Raw genomic sequence first — 11,544 nt, 5'->3', positions numbered from 1 at the left:
AGCTGCGTCGCGATATAGCCCAATACAGAGGCGCCGCACACCCCTTATGCTTCACAGACGAATTAATGGAACATCAATTCCCAGAAGGTTTCAAACCTATAAATATTGAATCATACGACGGCACAACAGATCCCACAGTATGGATCGAGGATTTCCTCCTCCACATCCACATGGCCCACGGTGATGACTTACACGCCATCAAATACCTCCCACTAAAGCTTAAAGGACCAACGCGACATTGGCTTAACAGCTTGCCAGCGGACTCCATTAGCTGTTGGGAAGATCTGGAAGCCGCATTCCTCGACAACTTTCAGGGAACTTATGTGCGACCACCAAACGCCGATGACTTGAGCCACATAATTCAGCAGCCAGAAGAGTCGGCCAGGCAATTCTGGACTCGGTTCCTTACAAAGAAAAATCAAATCATCGACTGTCCGGATGCAGAGGCCTTAGCGGCTTTCAAACACAACATCCGAGACGAGTGGCTAGCCCGGCACCTTGGTCAGGAAAAGCCGAAATCTATGGCAGCTCTCACGACGCTCATGACCCGCTTTTGTGCGGGAGAAGACAGCTGCCTGGCTCGCAGTAATAACATATCAAAGAACCATGGTACCTTGGATACCAAGGGCGGCAATAGCAGGTCACGTCGCAACAAGCATAAACGCCACATTAACTGCGAAAATACCGAGGATACGTCAGTCAATGCCGGATTCAAAGGCTCTAAACCCGGTCAGCGGAAAAAGCCATTCAAACAAAGTACGCCGGGTCCGTCCATCTTGGACCGTATACTCGATCGCTCGTGTCAAATACACGGCACCCCGGACAAGCCAGCCAATCACACCAACAGGGATTGTTGGGTGTTCAACCAGGCCGGCAAGTTAATTGCCGAAAACAAGGACAAGGGGCCGCATAGCGATGACGAGGAGGAGCCCCTACAGACGCACACCGGAGGACAGAAGAGGTTTCCTCCGCAAGTGCGGACGGTGAACATGATATACGCAACCCACATCCCCAAGAGGGAGCAGAAGCATGCACTCAGGGACGTATATGTGTTGGAGCCAGTCGCCCCAAAGTTCAACCCTTGGTCCTCCTGTCTGATCACCTTCGATCGCAGGGACCACCCCACTAGTATCCGTCATGGCGGATTTGCTGCACTGGTCCTAGACCCAATCATTGACGGATTTCACCTCACTCGAGTCCTTATGGATGGCGGCAGCAGCCTGAACCTGCTTTATCAGGACACAGTGCGCAAAATGGGTATAGACCCCTCAAGGATCAAACCCACGAAAACGACCTTTAAAGGCGTCATTCCAGGTCTGGAGGCCCATTGCACAGGCTCAATTACACTGGAAGTGGTCTTCGGATCAGTCACACTGGAAGTGGTCTTCGGATCCCCGGATAACTTCCTAAGCGAAGAGTTAATCTTCGATATAGTCCCGTTCCGCAGTGGTTATCATGCACTGCTCGGGCGAACCGCATTTCCGAGATTCAATGCGGTACCGCATTATGCATACATCAAGCTCAAGATGCCAGGACCTCAGGGGGTCATTTCAGTTAATGGAAACACAGAGCGCTCTCTCCAAATGGAGGAGCACACTGCGGCCCTCGCAGCAGAAGCGCAAAGCAGCCTCTTAAGGCAATCCACTAGTTCGGCGTTTAAGGACCCGAACACCTTCAAGCGCGCCCGGAGTAATCGGCAACAGGACTGCCTGGCACGTTCGAGCTCGCATAGCAATGCGGCCCCCACCCCGGCCCAAGCCAAACGGCGAAATCCGTGCCACGCGTACATAATTACGCATTAAAAATACCATGGGCACAGGTAGGGAGGGGGCACGAACTACGGCACGCTCCAAGACGCGGCTTAAACCGCACTAGGGGCTTCCCGCTTTGTTATTTTCTTTTTAGGACTTTAATCTCTGGAAACCCGGTCCGGCAGCATGATTGCTGAACATATGATGCAGCAACCAAGGAGGTAGAAAGCTACATCACACCACAGAACTCCCAGGTGGATTACGATAACGAGTGAAATACTTGCCTTAATACTATTCTTCAGCTCGCCCTTGGAGGGGACATAGTCCTACTTTTTGCTTATTGCACTGCATGTATCATTCTGCTTTAACGCACCTTTTTGAATAAACGATGCATAGCATTAAGACTATTATTGCATTCTTCTTATATATATATATATGTTCATTCATGACATCCAGCACCCGTACACTCTGGTACGGCCAATACACCAGGGGCTTAAGTACCCCACAATATGGTGTGAGAAGTCCGAACACTTTCACAAGTGTGGTACCCCGAACTTATAGCATTATATGCATCAGCTCCGAATCATGTCTTTGGTCAATAGTTGGGTTTGCCCGGCTCCCATGTTTTGGTACCTTACGTTCTGCTATATCGGCTAAGGTAGCACTAGGAGAACTACTGCGATTGTGCCCCGGTTCAGCTGGGCTAAGCACATCAGTAGAGAAAGCTAAAACTGACTGTCATGATAAGGCGAGAGACTGGTCGCTGTTCGAGAGGTTTTCGAGTCCCTAAAGACTTATGCTGCTTAGAGCGAGGAGTCGGCCCTGTCCGGCTTAAGGCGTGTATCGCGCCCCGAATTCGGCCTTCCAAATACTAGGGGCTTCGCTGAAATTTAAAATTATAGAATTCTATGGCTAAGTGAGAGTGATAACGCATAGTCCGATTGCCTTGTTCGTTGTGCTGAGCACCTCCCTCGAAGGACTCAACAATGGGAACAAGAGTGCTCAGGTTTATCTCGAACACCCCAGCACTCGTGGCATGGGGGCAGAAGCCGATGACTAGACATCTCTCAGGTTTGATAAACAGCCAAACAGAAGGTAATATTTTAAATTCAAACAAGCATTGCATAGGCATATGAACAATTTTTCATAATACAGGATTACACGAGCAAGTTCATTCAAATATTACATCTTTTGCACACTCGTTCAAATATTGTATCTTTGGTACACTCGTCCGCTACGAGACGGTCACCCTTCAGGACACCCTCATATTACATCTCGGGGTGGCGATGCTCCTTGCCCTCCGGTGGCTCTTCGTTGATCAGCTTCACGGTGTCTAGCCTGGCCCATTGCACCTTCACACGGGCGAAAGCCCGGCGTGCACCTTCGATGCAGACGGACCGCTTGACGACTTCCAGCCGTGGGCAGGCATCCACAGGCTGCCTCACCAGGCCGAAGTAGCTGTTCGGAAGGGCGTCGCCAGGCCACAGCCGGACTATAAAGCCCTTCATGGCCTGTTCTGCCGCCTTGTATAGCTCGACCAGCTGCTTTAGCTGGTCGCTCATAGGCACCGGGTGTTCGGTCCCAATATATTGGGCCCAGAACAACTTCTCCGTTAAGCTTCCCTCCTCGGCCTGGTAAAACATTGCGGCATCCGACACGCTGCGGGGCAAATCTGCGAATGCTCCTGGAGAGCTCCGGATTCGGGTAAGTAACAAGTAATTTACTTTCACATGCTTGCTTTGCATATAGAATGCCTTACCCGCCGCTATCTCCTTCATTGCATCAATCTCCTGGAGGGCCTTTTGGGCTTCAGCCTTGGCACTCTTTGCGCTCTCGAGGGCCGCGGCAAGCTCAGACTCTCGCGTCTTCAAGTCAAGCTCCAACGCCTCGTGCTTCGTCACGAGAGCGTGGAGCTCTTGTTGCACCTCGCCCACCTGTGCCTCATGCCTTTCCCGCTCGGTGCGCTCCTTGTTCGCTTTGTTTTCGGCCTCGGATAGCGCTTGCTTCAGGGTCGCCACCTCGGTCGTGGCCCCTGGCAAATTTACGATGATCCTGTCATTATGCAGTCGCATACTTTTTATACATATCCATAGACTAGGTACTACTTACCTTTGTTCTCCTCGAGCTGCCTCTTGGCAAGGCCGAGCTCGTCCTTGGACCCTTTAAGGTCCTGCTTCAATGCGGTGACCTCTGCAGTCAGTGCGGCAGATGCCAGCAGCAAAGCCTGCATACGCATATAGACATACTTATGTTAGACTCCTCCAATATTGTTTGATCCTCTATTCAGCTTTTCTTTTTGAACAACGAACAGAGCATCAGGGGCTACTGTCTATGCGGTAATATTTTTCCTATATTTCAAAAACTTACCTCAAAGCCTGTTAGAAGGCTGGCACAGGCTTCAGTCAATCCGCTCTTGGCGGACTGAACCTTCTGGACCACCGCACTCATAATAGTGCGGTGCTCTTTGTCGATGGAAGCGCTGCGAAGCGCTCCCAGCAGATTGTCCGGTGCCTCTGGTTGGACAAATGTCACCAGCACAGGCGTCTTGCCCCTTTTGGAAGGAGGTCGCCTGCCTGAGTCCGGAACCATTGGAGGTTCCGACGCGGTGTTCGGCTGATGGCCGAACTCGGAGCCCTCGGGAACCTTGCTCCCTCTGCTCCCGGAGTCCGGAAGGTCGCCTTGAGGCGCCTCCAGGACTGTCTCCCCTCGACCCGGTGCCTCTTGAGACAATACCTCGGCGTTGTCTATAGGGCAAGGGGAGGTGGCGGTCGGAAGTGGATCGCTATCCATATCCGACGAGCCCAGGGAGCCGTCCGACGATACGTCGATACGGGCTCGTGGCGGTCTGCATAATCATAATTCGGCATTAGGAGAAGTAGTGCGACAAAGGAATGCTATGAGTTACTCTGGTATCCAAATACTTACGACTTCGCCAGGGGCTTGGCCCTGAGCAGCCACTCGTCTTCGCCTTCGGCGGCGGTGGTGGATTAGTCCGGATGGAGAGTCCTTCCCTTCTTGGACCCTTCTGCCCCCCCAGTAGGGGCGGCCTTCCTTTTCTTGTCTCCCCCGACTGGAGGGGAACATCTTCATCTTCCTCCTCGTCTTCGGGGGAGGAGTGCGTCGCGAAGTTATCGGACGATAAGTCCGATAAACCCTGGTGTCGGGAACTCTTTTGGGTTCCCTTGGCCTTCTTGGTCTTCTCCGGCACCTTGTAAGGAGCCGGAGTCAGCATCTCCGTCAGGAGAGCGTCCGCAGTGTCTTCGGGCAGAGGGGCCGGACAGTTAATCTGCCCCGACGTCTCCACCCAGTCCTGTCAAAGGCATGGAGCTCAGACCCTGCACATGGTTAAGCTGGGGGAAATAAATATCCTACCGGATGTATGGAACTCACCGAATGCGCTTGGCGCTTCGCGCTTATCCTGTGGTCCTCGGTGAGGGAGGGAGGGACCTCGGCGCCCTTGAATAGCACCTTCCAGACGTCCTTGTGCGTCGTGTCAAAGAGCTCGCTCAGAGTCTGGTGCTGGGCTAGGTCGAACTCCCACAAGTTGAAGTCCCGTTGTTGGCACGGGAGGATCTGGCGGATGAGCATGACCTGGACTATATTGTCAAGCTTGAGCTTCTTGCCGGCCATATTCCGGATACATTTCTGGAGTCCGTCCAGCTCTACCGATGAACCCCAGGACAGGCCCTTCTCTTTCCAGGAGGTGAGCCGCGTGGGGATTCCGGATCAAAACTTGGGGGCAGCCACCCATTTGGCGTCGCGCGGCTCGGTGATGTAGAACCACGCCGATTGCCACCCCTTTATGGTCTCCACGAAGGAGCCTTCAAGCCATATAATGTTGGGCATCTTGCCCACCATGGCTCCGCCGCATTCTGCTTGTTAGCCGCCCACCACCTTCGGCTTGATATTGAAGGTCTTTAACCACAGGCCGAAGTGGGGCCGGATGCGGAGGAAAGCCTCACACACAACGATGAACGCCGAAATGTTGAGGACGAAGTTCGGGGCCAGATCATGAAAGTCCAGCCCGTAGTAGAACATGAGGCCACAGACGAATGGATGGAGGGGAAACCCTAGTCCGCGGAGGAAGTGGTGGAGGAAAACTACCCTCTCATGAGGTTCAGGGGTAGGAACGATCTGCCCCGCAGTAGGCAGCCGATGCGCTATATTCGCGGCCAAGTATCCGGCTCCGCGCAGCTTCTTGATGTGTCCCTCCGTAACGGAGGAAGCCATCCATTTGCCTCCCGCTCCGAACATGATTGGAGAAGGTTGAGGGGAAGGATGTGGGCTTGGGCGTTGGAGCTCGAGTGCGCAAGAGTGGATGAGCAAGGAGGAAGAAGGCATGGGTAGAAAAAAGGTTAAACCTTGTCCCTTTATAAGGGCGGCCGAAACTATGCGCCCCCACTAGCCTGGTAAAACTCGCTTATCCCCCAAGCGCCGTAATCGATGGCGCGGTTGGGTTACCCACGCCCGTATTGATGAGAATCCCGTAATAAGGGGAACACGATCTCTGCTTTGACAAGACGTGTCAAGAAACTGCCTCGCATTGTGTGCGGGGCTAGTTAAAGGAAACGGTTCGAATAATTACCGGGCCATGGCATATGTCATGTTGCCAAAACGTGGCAGCAGATTAGATTTGTGGAAATATTATTCTCTCTACGGTGGTATGTGGAACTTATTTTGCAGGGTCGGACACTATCCTTGTATTCAAATTCTTCCGTGATGTATTCGGAGGAGGAACCCGCCTTGCAATGCCGAAGACAATACTGCGCGCCGGACTCATCGTCATTGAAGCCTGGTTCAGGGGCTACTGAGGGAGGCCTAGATTAGGGGGTCTCCGGATAGCCGGACTATATCCTTTTGCCGGAGTGTTAGACTATGAAGATACAAGATTGAAGACTTCGTCTCGTGTCTGGATGGGACTCTACTTGGCATGGAAGGCAAGCTAGGCAGTACGGATATGGATATCTCCTCCTTTGTAACCGACCTTGTGTAACCCTAACTCTCTCCGGTGTCTATATAAACCGGAGGGTTTTAGTCCGTAGGACAACAACAATCATACCATAGGCTAGCTTCTAGGGTTTAGCCTCTCCGATCTCGTGGTAGATCAACTCTTGTAATACCCATATCATCAAGAATAAATCGAGCAGGACGTAGGGTTTTACCTCCATTAAGAGGGCCCGAACCTGGGTAAAACATTGTGTCCCCTGCCTCCTGTTACCATCCGCCTTAGATGCACAGTTCGGGACCCCCTACCCGAGATCCGCCGGTTTTGACACCGAAAACCTTCTTCTTGATAACATCATCGGTCATACCTGCAAGCTTAAATAATCCACAAACTTCATCCACATAGATTAAGTGCAAATCGGGATGCAATGTTCCATCTCCCGCAAAAGGTTTAGCTAGTAGTTTCTCTATCATACCCGAAGGAATTTCAAAGTAAACATTTTCAGTAGGTTCAGTAGGTTGGGGGTAACTAATTGTGGTTCGGACGAGGTGAAGATACCCCGAACAAACCCCTCAAAGGATTATGTTCCATAGTAACAAGTGACAGTAAATTTCAGCACACTATATAAATTTTTCCTTACCAAATTCCACCTACCAAAGGTGCTTCACTCCCCGGCAACGGAGCCAGAAAAGAGTCTTGATGACCCACAAGTATAGGGGATCTATTGTAGTCCTTTCGATAAGTAAGAGTGTCGAACCCAACGAGGGGCAGAAGGAAATGATAAGCGGTTTTCAGCAAGGTATTCTCTACAAGCACTGAAATTATCGGTAACAGATAGTTTTGTGATAAGGTAATTGGTAACGAGTAGCAAGTAATAAAAGTAAATAAGGTGCAGCAAGATGGCCCAATCCTTTTTGTAGCAAAGGACAAGCCTGGACAAACTCTTATATGAAGGAAAGCGCTCCCGAGGACACATGGGAATTATCGTCAAGCTAGTTTTCATCACGTTCATATGATTCACATTCGGTACTTTGATAATTTGATATGTGGGTGGAACGGTGCTTGGGTACTATCCTTACTTGGACAAGCATCCCACTTATGATTAACCCCTATTGCAAGCATCCACAACTACAACAGAAGTATTAAGGTAAACCTAACCATAGCATGAAACATATGGATCCAAATCAGCCCCTTACGAAGCAACGCATAAACTTGGGTTTAAGCTTCTGTCACTCTAGCAATCCATCATCTACTTATTACTTCCCAATGCCTCCCTCTAGGCCCAAACAATGGTGAAGTGACATGTAGTCGACGTTCACATGACACCACTAGAGGGATGACAACATACATCTCATCAAATATCGAACAGATACCAAATTCACATGACTACTAATAGCAAGACTTCTCCCATGTCCTCAGGAACAAACGTAACTACTCACAAAGCATATTCATGTTCATAATCAGAGGGGTATTAATATGCATAATGGATTTGAACATATAATCTTCCACCAAGTAAACCAACTAGCATCAACTACAAGGAGTAATCAACACTACTAGCAACCCACAGGTACCAATCTGAGGTTTGGATACAAAGATTGGATACAAGAGATGAACTAGGGTTTGAGATGAGATGGTGCTGGTGAAGATGTTGATGGATATTGACCCCCTCCCGATGAGAGGATCGTTGATGATGATGATGATGGTGATGATTTCCCCCTCCCGGAGGGAAGTTTCCCCGACAGAACAGCTCTGCCGGAGCCCTAGATTGGTTCCGCCTCGTGGCGGCGGAGTTTCATCCGGTGAGCTTGCTTATGATTTTTTTTCTCGGATGAAAGACTCCATATAGCCAAAGATGGGCATCGGAGGGCCACCAGGGGGCCCACGAGGCAGGGGGCACGCCCAGGGGGTAGGGCACGCTCCCCACCCTCGTGGCCAAGGTGTGGCCCCCTCTGGAACTTTCTTCGCTCAGTATTTTTTATATATTCTGTAAATAACTTCCATGAAGTTTGAGGACCTTTGGAGCTGTGCAGAATAGGTCTATAATATTCGCTCCTTTTCCAACCTAGAATCCCAGCTGCTGGCATTCTCCCTCTTCATGTAAACCTTGTAAAATAAGAGAGAATAGGCATAAGTATTGTGACATAATGTGTAATAATAGCCCATAATGCAATAAATATTGATATAAAATCATGATGCAAAATGGACGTATCATACTCCGCTTCACACGTAGATCCCGACACGACGCTTTGTTTAGAACTGTTCCAACTGACAACTCCACCGTTCAATATAAACACGTATCCGGTTTGCGATTTAGAATCATCCGGTTCGGTGTCAAATCTTGCGTCAACGTAACCATTTACGACGAGCTCTTTATCACCTCCATAAACGAGAAACATATCCTTTAGTCCTTTTCAGGTATTACAGGATGTTCTTGACCGCTGTCTAGTGATCCACTCCTGGATTACTTTGGTACCTCCCTGCTAGACTAATAGCAAGGCACACATCAGGTGTGGTACACAACATTGCATACATGATAGAGCCTATGGTTGAAGCATAGGGAACACTTTTCATTTTCTCTCTATCTTCTGCAGTGGTCGGGCATTGAGTCTTACTCAACTTCACAACTTGTAACACAGGCAAGAACCCTTTCTTAGCTTGATCCATTTTGAACTTCTTCAAAACTTTATCAAGGTATGTGCTTTGTGAAAGTCCAATTAAGCGTCTTGATCTATCTCTATAGATCTTGATGCCCAATATATAAGTAGCTTCACCGAGGTCTTTCATTAAAAAACTCTTATTCAAGTATCCTTTTATGCTATCTAGAAATTCTATATCATTTCAAATCAACAATATGTCATCCACATATAATATTAGAAATGCTACAGAGCTCCCACTCACTTTCTTATAAATACAGGTTTCTCCAAAAGTCTGTATAAAACCATATGCTTTGATCACACTATAAAAACGTTTATTCCAACTCCGAGAGGCTTGCACTAGTCCATAAATGGATCGCTGGAGCTTGCACACTTTGTTAGCACCTTTTGGATCGATAAAACCTTCAGGTTCCATCATATACAACTCTTCCAGAAATCCATTCAGGAATGCAGTCTTTACATCCATTTGCCAAATTTCATAATCATAAAATGTGGCAATTGCTAACATGATACGGACGGACTTAAGCATCGCTACGGGTGAGAAGGTCTCATCGTAGTCAACTCCTTGAACTTGTAGAAAACCTTTCGCGACAAGTCGAGCTTTGTAAACAGTAATGTTACCGTCGGCGTCAGTCTTCTTCTTGAAGATCCATTTATTCTCGATGGCTTGCCAATCATCGGGCTAGTCAACAAAAGTCCACACTTTGTTCTCATACATGGATCCCATCTCAGATTTCATGGCCTCAAGCCATTTTGCGGAATATGGGCTCATCATCGCTTCCTCATAGTTCGTAGGTTCATCATGGTCAAGTAACATGACCTCCAGAACAGGATTACCGTACCACTCTGGTGTGGATCTTACTCTGGTTGACCTACGAGGTTCGGTAGTAACTTGATATGAAGTTTCATGATCATCATCATTGGCTTCCTCACCAATTGGTGTAGTTGTCACAGGAACCAGTTTCTCTAATGGACTACTTTCCAATAAGGGAGCAGGTACAGTTACCTCATCAAGTTCTACTTTCCTCCCACTCACTTCTTTCGAGAGAAACTCCCTCTCTAGAAAGGATCCATTCTGAGCAACAAATTTCTTGCCTTCAGATCTATGATAGAAGGTGTACCCAACAGTCTCCTTTGGGTATCCTATGAAGACACATTTCTCCGATTTGGGTTCGAGCTTATCAGGTTGAAGCATTTTCACATAAGCATCGCAACCCCAAACTTTAAGAAACGACAACTTTGGTTTCTTGCCAAACCATAGTTCATAAGGAGTCGTCTCAACGGATTTAGATGGTGCCCTATTTAACGTGAATGCAGCCATCTCTAAAGCGTAACCACAAAATGATAGCGGTAAATCAGTAAGAGACATCATAGGTCGCACCATATCTAGTAAAGTACGATTACGACGTTAGGACACACCATTACGCTGTGGTGTTCTGGGTGGCGTGAGTTGCGAAACTATTCCGCACTGTTTCAAATGAAGACCAAACTCGTAACTCAAATATTCTCCTCCACGATCATATCGTAGAAACTTTATTTTCTTGTTACGATGATTTTCCACTTCACTCTGAAATTCTTTGAACTTTTCAAATGTTTTAGAATTATGTTTCATCAAGTAGATATACCCATATCTACTCAAATCATCTGTGAAGATGAGAAAATAATGATACCCGCCGCGAGCCTCAATATTCATCGGACCACATACATCAATATGTATGATTTCCAACAAATCTGTTGCTCGCTCCATAGTTCCGGAGAACGACATTTTAGTCATCTTGCCCATGAGGCATGGTTCGCAAGTACCAAGTGATTCATAATCAAGTGATTCCAAAAGTCCATCAGAATGGAGTTTCTTCATGCGCTTTACACCAATATGACCTAAACGACAGTGCCACAAATAAGTTGCACTATCATTATCAACTATGCATCTTTTGGCTTCAACACTATGAATATGTGTATCACTACTATCGAGATTCATCAAAAATAGACCACTCTTCAAGGGTGCATGACCATAAAATATATTACTCATATAAATAGAACAACCATTATTCTCTAATTTAAATGAATAACCGTCTCACATCAAACAAGATCCAGATATAATGTTCATCCTCAACGATGGCAGCAAAATAACAAAAATTCAGGTCTAAAACTAATCCCGAAGGTAGATGTAGAGGTAGCGTGTCGACGGCGATCA

The sequence above is a fragment of the Triticum urartu genome, chromosome 7, assembly GCF_003073215.2.
Source record: "Triticum urartu cultivar G1812 chromosome 7, Tu2.1, whole genome shotgun sequence".
Classification (NCBI taxonomy): domain Eukaryota; kingdom Viridiplantae; phylum Streptophyta; class Magnoliopsida; order Poales; family Poaceae; genus Triticum; species Triticum urartu.
The sequence above is the reverse complement of the archived record's forward strand: the minus strand, read 5'-3'. Positions refer to the sequence as shown.